We start from the raw sequence: 4,848 nt of genomic DNA, 5'->3' as shown, positions 1-4,848 counted from the left end.
AAACACCGCCGAGGCCAGTCGCGCCGCCGCAAGGGCAGCCACGCAGCCTGGCGAGAGGCATCGTCTCGTGTAGCGTCGCCCCCGCCCCAACTGGAGTGGCCCAGTTTTTTGAACGGGACGGGAACTGCGAAGCACTTAGACCGACGGCGGACTACGACGAGAACGCCTTAAGCTTCGCCAACGTTTCGCCAACTCGTGCGGGAGACTTTTTCCGCTTCGCGGCAAGTCGTCGCGCCGTGCTCTCCGCATCAACCGCGTACGCAGCGAACCGCAAACGTCGGGCGCAGCCTCCTCACCTCCCTGCGCTTTGCGCGCGAACGTTCCCTGTTCGCGCGGCAAAGCCTGGAGGAGGCACGGCCCCGCAGCGTGTTCGAGCGCCCGGTCTACGGGACACCCTGCTTACTTCGAGGGCAACAAGCGCAACGCAAGGCTGCGATCTCGCGCACTTTGCGCACGGCTGGAGAAGCTTTGCTGGCCGGCTTTCGCTCCTCGTGTTTACCGTGCGTTAAAGTTGCGCGTCCGTGGCTCTCGCAGCTCTTGCGCGCCCGGTCGCAGAGAGGAGTACGCAACCTCGACCGCACTTTCCCTGCAGGCTTCCTTCCGACTCGAAGTCCTGCGGCGGTCTCAACGAGGTGCCACATCCTCAATGCAGTCGGTCGCCCCCGTTTCGGTTGGGCTCTGGCACGACGGTCGCCACCGTCTCGCCCTTGAGTGGCCGCTGTTGGCGCTCGCTGTGAGGTGTTCAGCGTGCTGTCCGTGTTGCCGACGCGGTCAAAACGAGTCGACGGCTCACGTTCCCTTGTGCGCCGAAGGCTCTCTTGATATGTGATCCGACCCTCAGACAGACGAAGCCAAGGGAAGACCCAAGGCCGCAATGTGCGTTCAAAGAATCAGTGCTCAGTGTGTCCTGCAATTCACACCAAGTCTCGCAGCTGGCTGCGTTCTTTATCGACCCGAGAACCGAGTGATCCACCGCTTAGAGTCGTGAAAAAGTGTTTGTTCAATTCCGTACAGTCAAAACCAAACGTTTCTGGCACTCGGCCAAACAGTGGCCAAGAAGGGCGCTTTTCAGCGCACGCTTGGACTCCAAAACTCTGCCGCGCCTTTTTCGGCTGCCGCAAATCGAGCAAACGGTGTGTTTCGGACGGCGTTTCGCTTCCGCTACTTGCGAGTGCTTTCGTGGTCCACCCCTCTATAAATACTCGGGAGGCGTCGAAGCCGGTTCTCCAAGCCGGACCCGTAGGTATCGTTGTGTGCTCGCTCTCATTGGCCCGCCTAACCAGAAAATGCCTGCGGTACACCCATTTGGATAAGAGTGCACGCAGATGCGGGCCTCGACGGCTACACATTTCCTCGGGCGGCCGCCTCCCGGCCTCCGTGGAGCGCGGGATGCACGGTCCCATCGACAAGCCTCTCCCGTTTTTACCGTGGCGTCGCGGTTCACCACGGCGGGCGGGTCGGTCTCCTCCGCATAAAAAGGGGGACCCCCGCTTTTTGTTCCACGAAATCGCACAAGCTTTTTTCGCATCCACGGTTTGCCACCGCACACCAAAATGCCGATCCGGCTGCCTACTTTAGCCAACAGGTGGAGCCAGGCGCGCCGTACTTGCGCGGCACTTCCCACGTCCACCGAAGTCGGTGCCAAGGACCACTTTCGGCGCCGGAGCCGCGTACGAGCCTACTCGAGGCGGAAGAACGAAGCCAGCAAGGGCCTGGCCGCAAGTGCGTTCAATTGTCGGGACGTCCAAGTCCCTCGTTCTTCCGTGCTTCCTCTTTCGGCAAGTCGTTGCGGCACCTTCCCAAAGCGCGCAGACCCGCTAATCGCGACGAGCGCGACGTGGCCGTGCCGCCTTTCCCTCGGCAGCAAGCAAAACGCCTGGCAACGTCGACGCTCCCCTAACCGCGATCTCGCACCGTGTTTCGTGTGGCGAATTCAAAAGCCGGCCGGCGCTGCTGCAACCATTACGGTCGGTACGCATACGCCGCGGAGGGCGGGACGGTCATCGGAGCGTGCGGTTCCTCCATCGAGTACTGCGCACCTCGGCCGTCGCATCGCCGTGCCATGACCGGCCGCGCGTCAACGCGAACCGGTGCCAGCGAGATCCCTCGCCTGCAAGAACCGACCGGCAGCCTCCGTCACCCGAGGACGCGGAGGCGCTTGCCGCGGACGGCGGGACGGTATGCACTGGTGCACAGCGGACCCGTCACATCGCCAGTTCCTTGACCGACCGCCGACGCTTGTGCCGTTCCTCTCGTACTTGGCAGTCGCCGCGCGATTGTCGGGTCTCGTTCTTGCACGCTCGAACGGTCGGGAGGGCACTCGGCTGGCGTTTCGGGAACGCGCAGCCTCGCCTTCTACCGACGTAACCACGACTCGCCGTTCGCGCTCCGCCGCTCCTGTTTACAGTACTAGGCGGTCCCGCAGCGGTCGGGTCGCGCATTTCGAGCGCTTCGAGCCACGGTGCAGTGGCGGGTCGAAAGCCGACCTATGAGTGCGTTGCGCCGTTTGTACCCGCGTCCGCCACCTGGCCGACCGTCCAAGGTCGCGGTGTTGGCGTCCGCTGGGCGCAACAATTTGTCACGGGGTGCCGCTCCACATTCAGGCAGCCCCGTGGGGAAAAGCCGACCCCGCGTCCAAACGGGGTCAGCGGCAGAAAGTGTCGGGCGCAGACGCAGCTGAGGCGCTCACCCTTCACAATCCGTTAATGATCCTTCCGCAGGTTCACCTACGGAAACCTTGTTACGACTTTTACTTCCTCTAAATGATCAAGTTTGGTCATCTTTCCAACAGACCGGCGCAACCGAAAGGCCGCGCCGGACATCGGTCCGAAGACCTCACTAAATCATTCAATCGGTAGTAGCGACGGGCGGTGTGTACAAAGGGCAGGGACGTAATCAACGCGAGCTTATGACTCGCGCTTACTGGGAATTCCTCGTTCAAGGGGAACAATTGCAAGCCCCTATCCCAATCACGAAAGAAGTTCCACGGGTTACCCAGTCTTTTCAGACAGGGATAAAGACACGCTGCTTCCTTCAGTGTAGCGCGCGTGCGGCCCCGGACATCTAAGGGCATCACAGACCTGTTATTGCTCTGTTTCGTGCGGCTAGGAGCCGCTTGTCCCTCTAAGAAGGTTGTAAGGTGCTGGGAACCCCGCACCTATTTAATAGGCTAGAGTCTCGTTCGTTATCGGAATTAACCAGACAAATCGCTCCACCAACTAAGAACGGCCATGCACCACCATCCACCGAATCAAGAAAGAGCTCTCAATCTGTCAATCCTCCCAGTGTCCGGGCCGGGTAAGTTTTCCCGTGTTGAGTCAAATTAAGCCGCAGGCTCCACTCCTGGTGGTGCCCTTCCGTCAATTCCTTTAAGTTTCAGCTTTGCAACCATACTTCCCCCGGAACCCAAATACTTTGGTTTCCCGGAAGCTGCCCGCCGAGTCATTTGAGTAACTCAGGCGGATCGCTGGTTGGCATCGTTTATGGTCAGAACTAGGGCGGTATCTGATCGCCTTCGAACCTCTGACTTTCGTTCTTGATCAATGAAAACATTCTTGGCAAATGCTTTCGCAGTAGTTCGTCTTGCGACGGTCCAAGAATTTCACCTCTAGCGCCGCAATACGAATGCCCCCGTCCGTCCCTCTTAATCATTACCTCGTATTCCAAAAACCAACAGAACAGAAACGAGGTCTTGTTCTATTATTCCATGCAAGTTTATTCAGGCGACTCGCCTGCGTTGAGCACTCTAATTTTTTCAAAGTAAAAGCACTGGCCATCTCGAGGCACACAATGAAGTGCACCAAGAAAGAACCGGCATGATGTTCAGTCCGAGCCGTCGCATCGGGTAGATGCACTACTCGTCTGGAACTGAGATCCAACTACGAGCTTTTTAACCGCAGCAGCTTTAGTATACGCTATTGGAGCTGGAATTACCGCGGCTGCTGGCACCAGACTTGCCCTCCAATTGATCCTCGTTAAAGGATTTAGAGTGGACTCATTTCAATTACGGGGCCTCGAAAGAGTCCCGTATTGTTATTTTTCGTCACTACCTCCCCGTGCCGGGAGTGGGTAATTTGCGCGCCTGCTGCCTTCCTTGGATGTGGTAGCCGTTTCTCAGGCTCCCTCTCCGGAATCGAACCCTGATTCTCCGTTACCCGTAACAACCATGGTAAGCAAGTAACCTACCATCGAAAGTTGATAAGGCAGACACTTGAAAGAAACGTCGCCGGCTCGTGGCCATGCGATCAGCACAAAGTTATCCAGAGTCACCACACAATACGGGCCGAAACCCGATCGATCTTGGTCTAATAAAAGCACCCGTTACCCAAAGGGCTCCAGGCTCACTGCATGTATTAGCTCTAGAATTGCCACAGTTATCCAAGTAGGAAGAAACGATCTAAGGAACCATAACTGATTTAATGAGCCATTCGCGGTTTCGCCTTATTTCGGCATGTACTTAGACATGCATGGCTTAATCTTTGAGACAAGCATATGATTACTGGCAGGATCAACCAGGTAATCGTTCGACTGCGCGTCCGTCCTCGCCCTCGGCGGGCCGGACGCAGTCTGTGTGCGGCGGAGGCCACCTTCAGGCGCCCCAACACGCTTATTTTGCACTCCGAGATGACGGCGTTCGAGCTCGCTACGGCACAACCTTCCCGAAAGACGAGTGGGAGCCGTGCGGCAAGAAGCACGTTCATGCTCGCTCTTTTTCGTTGCATCGACTCGGTCGCGCCGTGCGGGTTGCCCAAGCCCGCTGCACTGTCGGTGGACCGGCCGGAACTAGCAACGGAGCCGAGACTGCAAAGCCGCCAGACGACGGGTCACGCCCGCGTCTTCGGCGCTTTC

General features: G+C 58.3%; 2 non-coding genes across 2 annotated transcripts; both read right to left on the bottom strand.

The window, feature by feature from the left end:
- Window positions 1–831: 831 nt before the first annotated feature.
- Window positions 832–984, bottom strand: LOC142793806 (5.8S ribosomal RNA). Its single transcript, XR_012891834.1, has one exon. It is a non-coding gene; the product is annotated as a 5.8S ribosomal RNA (ribosomal RNA).
- Window positions 985–2,703: 1,719 nt separating this feature from the next.
- Window positions 2,704–4,518, bottom strand: LOC142793812 (small subunit ribosomal RNA). Its single transcript, XR_012891840.1, has one exon. It is a non-coding gene; the product is annotated as a small subunit ribosomal RNA (ribosomal RNA).
- Window positions 4,519–4,848: the final 330 nt, after the last annotated feature.

The sequence above is a fragment of the Rhipicephalus microplus genome, unplaced genomic scaffold (genome assembly GCF_043290135.1).
Source record: "Rhipicephalus microplus isolate Deutch F79 unplaced genomic scaffold, USDA_Rmic scaffold_337, whole genome shotgun sequence".
In the NCBI taxonomy this organism is placed as follows: Eukaryota; Metazoa; Arthropoda; class Arachnida; order Ixodida; family Ixodidae; genus Rhipicephalus; species Rhipicephalus microplus.
Note: the sequence above shows the minus strand (reverse complement) of the source record. Positions and strands in the feature narration are given on the sequence as shown.